We start from the raw sequence: 12,343 nt of genomic DNA on the forward strand, positions 1-12,343 counted from the left end.
TCAAATTCATACTGACTTTTTGATCACCCGGTATTTACTGTCAAAATCTTGGTTTATGGCTCAAATTCTAAACCTGTCCACAGAATGGGTCAAGCTATAATATCGGCTGTCTCCTGACTACTGTGGCGTAGACAAATTTTTAAGGTTGCACACACGACATGAACTCTAAAACCAGAGGGAGGAATTCCGGCCTAGTCGATTTGATGTCGAAGTGCGCTGCTCTGCTGAAGTAGAGGACACCCAAAATTGTGGAAAACAATTTGGCCTGTCCGACAGCGGTCTTGCTCCATAAATACTGACCAGAGTCCCAAACAGCACCCGTAGACCACACAAAGATTCCATTTGGACTCGGCTATATGCAAGATACGTTCATGGGATTTTCGACCTGGAAAAAGCGTTCGACAGTGTAAAATGGTGCAAGATGTTCGAAATTCTGAGAAAAATAGGGTTAAGTTGTAGAGAAAGACGGGTAATATACGAGGGCGGTTCAGAAAGTAACCTCCGATTGGTCACAGTGCGGGTTGTGGGGGGAGTAGCGACGCCATCTGTGCGTTCACGCACTCAACAGGTCAGTCGGCATGAAGCAGTGGTCGAGTGAACGTCGTACCTGCGCTAGTTTAGTTTTTGTGGCAGTTTGAAATGTGTGCTGCAATAGAAAACCCCGCCAAATGTGAAGTGCGTGCTGTCATAAGGTTTTTTACAGCCAAAGGATATTCTGCAGCAGCTATTCATCATGAGCTTTGTGCCGTGTACGGACCAAGAGTTATGAGTGAAGCAGTTGTCCGTGAATGGGTACGTTTAGTTAAAAGTGGACGAGAAAACGTTCATGATGAAGAGAGGAGTGGTAGACCATCATTGGCGACTGACGAACTCGTTCAGACAGTTGATGCAAAAGTTCGTGAAAATCGACGTTTCTCAATGTCGGAGTTGTCTACTGGTTTTCCACAGATTTCTAAGACTCTCTTGTACGAGATAGTGACAGCAAGATTGGGTTACCGTAAGTTCTGTGCACGATGGGTGCCCAAAATTCTTACCGACCACCAGAAAACTCAAAGAATGGCCTCTGCATTAGACTTTCTGTCACGTTATGAGGACGAAGGAGAACCATTGTTAAACAGAATCGTGACCGGTGACGAAACCTGGATTAAGTACGTGAACCCTGAGACAAAAGAACAATCAAAGATGTGGGCACATTCAAATTCGCCTACCAAACCAAGAAAAGCCTCGCAAGATTTTTCTGCCAGAAAACTGATGGCAACGGTGTTTTGGGATGCCAAAGGGGTGTTGTTGGTTGAATTCATGGAACGTGGTACGACCATTAATCAAGACGTGTACTGTGAAACAATAAAAAAGTTACGACGGGCTATACAGAACAAACGCCGTGGTATGCTGACTTCCGGTATCGTTTTTTTTGCACGATAACGCCCGTCCTCACTCTGCTCGCAGAACAACGGGCCTTCTTGAGTCCTTCAAGTGGGACGTTATGAACCATCCACCTTACAGCCCAGACCTGGCGCCAAGTGATTATCACCTCTTCATGCATTTGAAGAAATGGCTCGGGTCATAGCGGTTTGATGACGATGAAGAGCTCAAAGATGTGGTCACAGGCTGGCTCCAGGCACAAGCGGGTGATTTTTATGCAGAAGGAATTTCAAAGCTTGTGAAGAGATACGATAAGTGCCTCAATCGCTGTGGAGACTATGTAGAAAAATAGTGCAAAGATGTAGTTGTAAGATGTATATATTAAAATATTTTTATTTAACTTGGTGTATTTTTTTAAATTAACCGGAGGTTACTTTCTGAACGGCCCTCGTATAATATGTATAATAACCAAGAGGGAATAATAAGGCTGGAAGACGAAGAACGAAGTGCTCGAATTAAAAAGAGTGCAAGACAGGGATGTAGTCTTTCGCCCCTGCTGTTCAATCTACAGGCCTACATCGAAGAAACAATGACGAAAATTGAAGAAACGTCTATAATCTGGGATTATAATTCAGGGTGAAAGTGAAAAAGGATTGCAGAATGTGTTGAACGGCATGAACAGTCTAATGAGTACAGAATATGGATTGAGAATAAATCGAAGAAAGACGGAAGTATGAGAACTAGGAGAAATGAGAACAGTGATAAACATCACGGTTGCTGAACTTAAGGAATTCTGCTACGTAGGCAGCAAAATAACCAATGACGGACGGAACAAGCAGGACGTAAAAAGCAGACTATAGCTGGAGTCACGAACGATGGCGGTCCAGTTTAGGCTCGTTCTGCGCACCTATGTCACGCATTCTTTGACAGCCAATGAACGTTCAGGAGTGTTCTGAATGCCGTAGCTAAGATGAGCATTAAACGTGATCGTGGCGAATTGTTCAGTGAATTTTTATTCCATTTGTTGCGAGTTATCTTCGCTGATGGTGGTGGTAAGTGATACATTCCGCACAAGCAAGGGAGAGACATAATTTGCGGGATAAACGCTTTATTTAAGCTGAAAGCGGAAAGCAAGCTCATGTGCGTAACGCGACTGTCGCTTGGAATCGTGAACAATCTAATCCTACTCCGCGCCTGTACATGCGCGGACCGCCGTCGTTCGTGGACCAGCAACGGACGAAAAAGAGCTTCCCGGCGAAGGGAAGTCTACTGGTCTTAACTTAAGGAATGTACGTTATGGACACAGCACTTTTTGGGAGCGTGTGAAACCAGAACAGAAAAGAATCGAAGCCTTTGAGATGTGGGGCTACAGAAGAATCTTGAAAATAAGGTGGACTGATGAGGTAATGAATGAGGTGGTCTTCCCTAGAATCGGCGAGGAAAATAATATGTGGAAAAACACCGCCAAGACGAAGGGACAGAATTATAGGACATCTGTTATGCCATCAGGGGATATCTTTCGTGGTACTAGAGGGAGTTGTAGAGGATAAAAACTGCAGGGGAAGACAGAGATTGGAATACATCCAGAAAGTAACTGAGGACGTTGCAGTTACTATTGAGCCGTGGCAAAAATTGCTGTTTTGAAGAGCGCGCCGCAGCGCGTAGTGTGAAGCAGTCGCCCTCCGTTTCTGGCGGTGGCGCCGCTGTGGCAATCGCAGCTTTGGTCTCTCCCTCCGGTGGGAAAGCGGAAAGGTAGGCTGTTCACGTGCATTTTAGGTGCGCTATGAGCTCGCCAACGAGTCAGTCTGGGTCAGTCTCTCGTCCCCAGCTTGCTAGTCTGTCTCTCGTCCGGATTTGTGGGGCAGTTAGTGTCTGTCTGTCGTCCGGAGTGCTAGTATGTCTTTCGTTCGGATCAACCTTTAAAGTCGGCAGAACATGAGAGTCTTTCCACTCCGCCAGTAAGAGAACTCAGCGAGTGGTCGCCCGGTCGGGGCTTCGTTCCTGCATCTGAGTCTGCGCGTTAGGCCGCCAGTCTATCGAGTTTGCTCAGGCAATGGTCACTGGCGGTTGGATCGATAGGTAGGCTGGTGGCGCACTGAGACACAAGACGACTTCTCCATCTTGAGCGTCGGCGCATGTGAGTCCAGTGGGCCGCGGCGTATAGCGAGGGGTAGTGACTTCGCGGTCGACATGAGAGTAACACAACATCGGTCTGGCCGGGGCGAGCTGCGATGCTGTGAGACGGGAGATCGGCGCGCCTTCCTGCGTCCGTTGAAGCGGTTGGCAGTGGACGGTTCGGGAGAGCGATTTGGGGGTGCTGCGCCAGGTCTTCTCGAGAAATCGCAGTTTATTAGAAGTTAAGTGATTCGTGATATCTTGTTTGATTTACTCTCGTTAAATTTTACTTGTTTTCTTGGTGAGGTCACCAGCCGTTTTGCTTTGGGGTCGTCCCACCATTCTTCTCCGTTTGCCCATCCGCGGGAAGATGGTTGTTTCTAAATTCGGTGGTCCGTTTTTCCCTTGTGGAGTAGGGGCGGGTTAGAGCAACCTGCGGTTCGGTTTGTTCGGTAATCTCAGTCATGTTTGTCGGATTTGGTGTGTTAACGAATGTATTGCTTTCAGTGTAACGGCCTAATACCTGAAAGATGTTTTGATCTTTGGAAACTATGATATTATTGCCTATGATCTTGAGAGGCGGTATCTGTGTACTGTAGAGTATCTTAACTATTGTTTGGCCAACCTTGTAGAATTTTATATAAGATTGCATTTTATGGGCTTTTATTTAAATGATCATTTTAGTATATAAAGCAGCCACCCTCTCACCGTAAGACTTTAAGTTAAAATCAAGTTGCACCTTCGGTGGCAAAGTTAATATTTTAATTTTTAATCTTTTGTACCATTTCCATCCCTCCTACGGGGGTGCATAGTTTGTGTGCTTGTGCAAATTGTTAAAACCTTTAGTTTAAAGTAATCTGGTGTGTTGCAGATTTGCACCAGTGTAGTCTTTCAGAGGCTGTTGTGAGGGGTCGTAACTATGGTCGTGTGAAAAGGGAGCGGCAAGGTTCTCTGCCCGAGAGCTCATTCAGTCAAAACTTGTTTCTTTCTGCCTCTGAATAAATTGTAACTTGATATTTAGAGGGTGCTTTCTGATTATAATTTTAAATCTGTTTCTTTTAAAAATGCTTTTAGGCACTATTAAAGTGAATAAAATTCCCATTTGTTAAAAGGAATTTGGTTATAATTTCATCAGTTACTCTCTAGCAACTACTTCCATGCTTACATAGTGTGATTAAATGTGTTAATGTTCTTTATAAATCGCTAGGAAATAAAATAATTTTTTAAGAATATGCTTTGAAAATATATCACGGTTCAACTACTCTGAGATGAAAAGATTGTCACAGCCATGAAATTCGTGGCGGGCCTGATGAAACCAGTCAGAAGACTGATGACCACAAAAAAGCGCCCTCAGTCTCAGACAGAAGAGTGCAGAGCAAATACGTAACGCAGTCTGAGGCACTCCACTCAGGAAGCACACTGACTCAAGATTCTCGCGTAAGCGGGAGAACGTGGTGTGGCAAAATGTCTCGGCGCGTTTTTTGTCATCAGAAGAGCGCAGCACGTGATACAAGGACGATGCTAACCTGTGAAAAAGTAGCGGGCCACACACCTCATCAGGACAGACGTCTCTGTCGTACACAGGGGTGCAGGCGTTCTGTAGCGCAGCTTCCTGTGTCCAACGGTCGCAGACGTTTGAAAAAATCAATCAACTAACAGTCTGACAAAGAGGACCACGCCACACTGCTCTGCCGCAACAGCAGTCACACCATACTTCAAACTGTTCCCTGCCTGCAAGAGATTTGCCTTCACATGTATGGTCAGAGCACTCCATCCACCACCTACGACACACGAGAAATTACAGTTTTTAATTTGTCGATGGAACCAACATGAAAAGATACGGAAAACACCAAAATATCAAGAAATTTTAGTGGACTTTTTAATTACAGCGTTCAAAAGAATTGTGGTGAATATCGGCAACCTGACAGGCCAAAAATCTGTTTAACAACAGCAAATAGAAGGGCTCCTATCAAAATCAACACGCAACAACAGCCAGTGTAAAGAGGCGTCCCAGTAAACTGTACGAGGGTGCAGAATGAAATTTTCACTCTACAGCGGAGTGTGCACTGATATGAAACTTCCTGGCAGATTGAAACTGTGTGCCGGACCGAGACTCGAACTCGGGACCTCTGCCTTTCGCGGTCAAGTGCTCTACCAACTGAGCTACCGAAGCACGAGTCACGGCCCCTCCTCACAGCTTCATATCAGCGCACACTCCGCTGTAGAGTGAAAATTTCATTCTAGATACATCCCCCAGGCGGTGGGTAATCCATGTCTCCGCAATATCCTTTCTTTCAGGAGTGCTAGTTCTGCAAGGTTCGCAGGAGAGCTTCTGTGAAGTTTGGAAGGTAGGAGACGAGGTACTGGCAGAAGTAAAGCTGTGAGGACGGGGCGTGAGTTGTGCTTGGGTAGCTCAGTTGGTAGAGTACTTGCCCGCGAAAGGCAAAGGTCCCGAATTCGAGTCTCGGTCCGGCACACAGTTTTAATCTGCCAGAAAGTTTCTTGTACGAGGTTGGTTTGACAAATCCACTAAATTTCCATGAAAGAATGGAACGTTTTTGTTGCCCTTGATGGTTGGTATGCTCTATTATTCCATGGATCGTATAAAGAATTTCAACAACGTACAGCATGCAATTCCTTCTTGACAGCAGTCTCACCTGGTCGGCGTATCGACTGTGATTGAAAATAGAAGACCGAGTTTCGTGTTGTTATCACACTTATTTATTTGAAGGGCTGGACTGCCACATAAATCAAAACAGAACTGGACGAAGTCAACGCGGACTCTGCACCATCACTGAAGACCATATACTTTAGAATTCATTGAATTTAGGTGAGGACGGACAAGCATCGAAGACGAAGCGCGCTCACGTCGTCCAGTTAAGGTCACCCAACGGAAACCACTAACAAAGTACGTGCTGACGTAATGCAAGACCGCCGAATAAAAACAGGCATCGCAACTGGGTGACTGCATAACATCCTGTACAGAGAATTCGGTGTGAGAAAGCTGTGTGCGAGAAAAGTGATGCGATTGCCCACAGTCGACCAAAAGCGTTTCAACACTATGTCTGGCGATGTTTAATTATAGTCTGCAAGACCTTTAGCGCAGATCTGTGAATGTTGATGAAAGCTAGACTCAGGACTACACATCAGAGTCAAATCAGTGGAGAAAGTCTGGTGAAAGTGCACCGAAGAAGAGAAAGACCATTTTGTCAACTGTTGAGGTGGTCACCACTGTTAACTGCGCTCCTGCTGCGGTCGCAGGTTCGAATCTTGCCTCAGGTATGAATGTGTGTGATGCCCTTAGGTTAGTTAGGTTTAGGTAGTTCTAAGTCTAGGGGACTGATGACCTCACATGTTAAGTCCCATAGTGCTTAAAGCCATTTGTAACATTCGACCACTGTTTTTGGGATACCCAAGGAATAATCTTCATACATTACTTAGATAATGAGAAGATCATAACTAGATCCTATTACGCTCCATTGTTGGAATTTTTGAGACTTGGTCTGGCTGAAAAAGACCAAGGTTGGCTGGCAAAAAAGTGCTCTTTCACCAGGATAATGCACCATCCCACACATCGGCGATAACAGTGGCGAAAGAGCATGTAGTGGGTTTTGAATTGGTTCCTCATCGACTCCATTCACTAGACTTGGCCCAAAGTGACTTCTTTCTGTTCTGGAACTCGAAAGTTTGGCTTACTGGGACGAAATTTTCATCAAATGACACTCGTATTAAGTGTCAAATCATTTCCCATTTACGATGTTGGATTAGCTATGTAAGCTTATGAGATAATAATAAATTAAACAAAGAGCGCGAATAATAACTTGCGCAAGCTACTTACCACTCTCAAAGACAAATCTAGAGTAGTAACTTTTCCTTCGGCACTCGTCGAGCGTAGCAGGCAGAAACAATGAGTCTGTAATCTCCGCGTCTTCTGTAGCAGTGCTGGCAACGGAATAAATGAAACGTACATATATCGGGTGCTCTACTATATTTGTCTGCTCTTCGTCGTACAATGCGCAGCTGACCAGTGGTCACACAGCTAATAACATTCGAGTGCCGCTTTCGGCACCACTATCAAACAAAAAAAAAAGAAAAAAAGAAAAGAAAAAAAACGTCTTAGTACTAAACTGAAATGCACTGACAAACGTTATCTTCACGACGGGGAACGTTGGTTAAAGAACGCAACAGACTCCGTCGTGTAGTTTCTGTCAGTAACTTTCCGATACCTGTATCGTCGGCTGATTGCTTTCTGACTATGTTTTGAAAGCTGTACGGACGGCTTCACAACAGATAACTTGGAATATACCGAGCCGGCCACACACCATTAACAAACTATCTCAAAAGTGGGGCGACTGCAAGATACGAAGCTTATTACTTCCGACAAGGAAATACGTGTAATCATAAACAGGCATTTTCGTCTACGTCGCAAAATTATGAAGTACATCAAGAAACAACGTGTGGAAATTGCCGTAACAGGAGTAGTGGATGTAATGAGCAATTTAAGTTGTAGGTTGGATAAAGTGTTTTGTAAAATGTGCATAGTTAGTTACATGTTCCACAGATCATTCGAACGATTTATTATCGACATGATGTTAGTGTCTCTAGTATACCCGTCGCTCGCAAGTCGCTCTTTTCAGTTTTGAGCGCTCAGTGAACACGTAAAGAGGCCCAGAGAAAAGTGCCACCTAGCTATTCAACCCACATAACGTGGTTGTCAGGCGTTTTCTTCTTCATGACAGTTCTCGATCGCACTCTACAGGGGAAATGAAGATGCTCCTGAGACGTTTTCGACGGGAAGTGTTTGATTACCGACAATACAGCCCGTAATTGGCTCCCAGTGAGTTTTGTTTTTGCTCACATGAACCGCTGGCTATGAAGACAACATTTTGGCACAGGCAACGACCTACAGACAGACCACTGCCTTTTAGGACGAGGGCACTGGAAGGTTGGATAAGAGTCTTCGCAGCCTATGATTGTTAGCCACGCGTGCCGTGTGACTGTTCGCCTGCCTGGGTTACTTCCCTTCAAAGTTGACTCTCCCAACATTCCTCTGTTTCTTTTATCTCAGCCAGCGTCAGTAGTGTCCTTGGTGTGTGCCGTTACGTGGTGACGTGAACGTTTAAGTTTAGTTCCTTTATTCTTTTGTTTCGTTTTTGTCACTGTTAAAATGCTAACCATTGAAGAACGTGTGTTTTCAGTCGAACAACTGTTCAAAGCTGGCTGTAAATACACAGTTTCAGTTCGTCAAACATTTAATTCAGTTTTCACGGAGACGACACTCCCACATCGCGATACTGTGCGAGATTTGATTAACAAATTTCCAATACGGGTTCAGTGACAGATGCACCGAGAAGTGGTCGTCCTAGCGTTTTGTCTGGGGATGAACTACTCGATATTTCCGATAAAATTCCCATACGTCCGGACGAGTCAGTAATAAAATTCGCCCAGGAAATCGATGTTAGTGTCAGAACGGCCCATATAGCTGTAAGGAAAAAATTAGAACTTTTCCCATACAAAGTGACAGTCGTGCAAGAACTGAAAATACTGATCATGGCAAGAGACTGCATTATTGTCAATGGTTCGTTCAAGAAAATGGAAGGGATATTATTAATGAAACGTTTTACACTGATGCGGCGTGGTTTTATTTATCCGGGCACATGAACTCGCAAAATTCTCGTATGTGGAGTACTGCAAATCCATTGTGTATTCATGAGGAACCACTTCATTCTGTGAAAACAGGAGTCTGGACTGCAATTTTGCAATTTCTAGACGTCGGATTGTGGGTCCCATATTTTTCAACGAAACAATAAACGCACAACGATACTGCAGTGACATTCTGTACCCATTCATAGGAGAACTTGTGTTAAGTGAAATACTGAACGGTTATTTTCAACAAGATGGTGCAACCGCGCATACAGCTCGCCATTCAGTGTCACTGCTTGCTGATTTTTTTGGTGATCGCATGATTTCACACGGACTTTAGCCTCCACAATCGCCTGACCTACCACCACCTGACTTTTTCTTCTGGGTTGCAGGGAAAGCAACTGTCTATAAAAACAGTCCAAAATCGATCGTTGAATTGAAAACTGCAATATCCACTTCACTGCTTCTCTTACGGAAGAAATGTTACAGGTTGTGTTTCGAAACATGATTGAATTGTATAAAATTAGATTTAAAACTTGTTTCGCTGTCTGTCAGACATTTTATATTATGTTATTGAGTGAATGATCAAAAAATTTTGTTGCTCCATATTGAACGCCTTTTCAGCCACTGACAGCTGTAACAATCGGTAATAAACGTTATTTTTTCCTCTAGTTTTGTAGGTATGTGCATCGCTGTTCTTCTCAAATTGTGATAGATTATGTATGACGAATTTCATTAGAAAATATATGTATTTTGACGGAGCAGTTATAATGCGTGGCTCTTTGAAGAGCTGCGTGACGTCCGTGGGTGAACACCACATATCATTCTTACTACGCGCTTATTTGCAATCAATACTTCCTTTCTAAATCATGATTTATCGCAGAAAATCATTCCGTACGACATTATTGGGTGGAAATATGTAAAATATATCAGAAGGTTGATACGTTTATTTCCAAGATTAGCAATTGTGCGAAGAGCAGAGGTAACCGAACTTAATGGTTTGTGAAGCTCAGTGATATGCTTCTTCCAGTTCAAGTTTTCTTCAATATGTACACACAAAAATTTGCAGTATTCTGCCCCATTTATTGACACAGGCTCATGTGCTGCATCAGTTGTTGGTATCACTCTATTTGTTGCACAAAACTGAATATAGTGCGTTTATTCTTAATTTAGGGAGAGTCCATTTTCAGACAACCACTTAATAATTCTTTGGAAAATATTATCAGCCAGCGAAATTAGAGCATTGTGTAAGCACTCCATGTTAGGCAATGAGTTGTTTAAAGTACATTTACGGTTATCAGAGGAGTTTCTGCTGTACCTGGAGCAAAATTAATCAAACGATTAAGAGATGCTTCGTAAATGATATTTCTACAGTGAAATCTTTTTAGTTAAAAACAGGAGGTAGCAAATTAATACAAGAGCGCAAATTTAATGGGGCTACAGGGCTGGCTTCGTTAGACGTAACAAATTTGTCTGCTCGCATAGCCGGCCGAAGTGGCCGTGCGGTTAAAGGCGGTGCAGTCTGGAACCGCAAGACCGCTACGGTCGCAGGTTCGAATCCTGCCTCGGGCATGGATGTTTGTGATGTCCTTAGGTTAGTTAGGTTTAACTAGTTCTAAGTTCTAGGGGACTAATGACCTCAGCAGTTGAGTCCCATAGTGCTCAGAGCCATTTCAACCATTTTTCTGCTCGCATATCTGCGGTGGTTGAGGAAATTATAGAAATTAAAGAAATCAACTGAAGTGAACATGGGAAAATATCGGTTTATAGAACTGCTAAAGTTTGTCTTATCATTAAACTAATGTCTTAGTACAAGAAAGTTGTTTATCAATATGTTAAGCAGAAGCATTGCAGATGACTGCCACCTTTTTCAACACCAATGAAAGAGCATTTTTATTGAAAAATGCCAAGTACAGCTATACACTACGCATGTACAGAAGGTTTGTTGCCAAAATACTAATAGCATCTCGAACAACAGAGGAAGAAATAAATGAATTGGTTACGGACCTTAACAAGGTGTATAAGAATATCGTACTTACAGTAGAGCATGAGGAAGAGGGACCATTAAACGACCTTTATTTGATGACAGAACAAGAATAACAAGCTAGAGTAGTAACAAAGTAAACCCACGGTCACGATCGGACACCATGCCACTGCCATAAACATATAATAACACTCTTAAAAAGGTAGTAGATAAAACTAATACTATCCCTTAAGCTATAAGAATAAGGAAGAATCAATTAAAACAGCCGAATAGCGGTAGAACGTGGTTATGAAACAAGTTTAACAAATACGTTTGTGCTACATTAGGACACAGAAACCAACAAAACGAGAAAAATGGGAAGAATTATAGTTTCATGACATATTGGGGAGCTAACGACATTACTGTATAAAGACAAGCTGTTGTTTAATGTTGTTTTGTAGGGCGGGCAACCACAGCCAAACTTGGACACATTTTCAAAGAAAACTCCGCACTGGCTGTATGAATGATTTTTATTAAATGTAACCTAACCTGACCTATCGGTGCATCCTCAGGCAATCTGTACAAAAAATAATGTAATAAGAGCTCATATAAACTATTCGATCCCCCATTTCTGAGGTGTAAAACTTTTAAATAGCCAGTTTTTTGAATGAAACAAGAAAGTACTCACATACGCTATTTATAACATAGTAACGTTGAACATTTCCCTGTATCCACTCCCCATCATTCACGTACAATATACCGTCATCTGGTGAAAGCGGTAGCTAAAATTTAAAAATCTTTTTTAAACATTTTTTTAAATGATGGGAGCGGCAATGAACTAGAAAATAAAAATAAAATACGTTGCTGATAAAACTCCCCTAAAAACGAACGACGAAGAGCGGAACATTAGCATGAACAAACAGCGGAATTAGGGCCATGTAAACATATCAGAACACACCGTGCAAGTTGAGAGGACACGGCTTCACTGACTGGCCGAAACCCGGAAAGCGCTCACGGAGTGGCGCGAGAACCGCCAGAGGCCGGATGACGTGTACAAGGTGTGAAGAGTTGGGGGTACTCAACATTTGATAAACGATTCCTTGAGTCTATTTTTTTTAAAGTCTAATACCATACTAGGTGGCCAATATAAAAAATGGGCAGTTAGTTAAAACCATAAGAATAATAGATGTGGTGGTTCTGAATGCTTAAGGCCAGGAGTAGGCATAAAAATATATTGGACAGAACCTTCTACAAGTAAGC

At 43.1% G+C, this 12,343-nt stretch overlaps 1 protein-coding gene across 2 annotated transcripts in view; it reads right to left on the reverse strand.

The window, feature by feature from the left end:
- The window catches only part of LOC124717294 (arylalkylamine N-acetyltransferase 1-like), a 77,020-nt gene extending 69,526 nt beyond the window's left edge, over window positions 1-7,494 (reverse strand). For both annotated transcript variants that reach the window (XM_047244109.1, XM_047244108.1), the window contains exon 1: window positions 7,316-7,494. The gene's annotated coding sequence lies outside the window, so the exon portion shown is untranslated. The remainder of the gene's footprint in view (window positions 1-7,315) is intronic.
- Window positions 7,495-12,343: the final 4,849 nt, after the last annotated feature.

Source organism: Schistocerca piceifrons, chromosome 9 (genome assembly GCF_021461385.2).
Source record: "Schistocerca piceifrons isolate TAMUIC-IGC-003096 chromosome 9, iqSchPice1.1, whole genome shotgun sequence".
NCBI lineage: Eukaryota > Metazoa > Arthropoda > Insecta > Orthoptera > Acrididae > Schistocerca > Schistocerca piceifrons.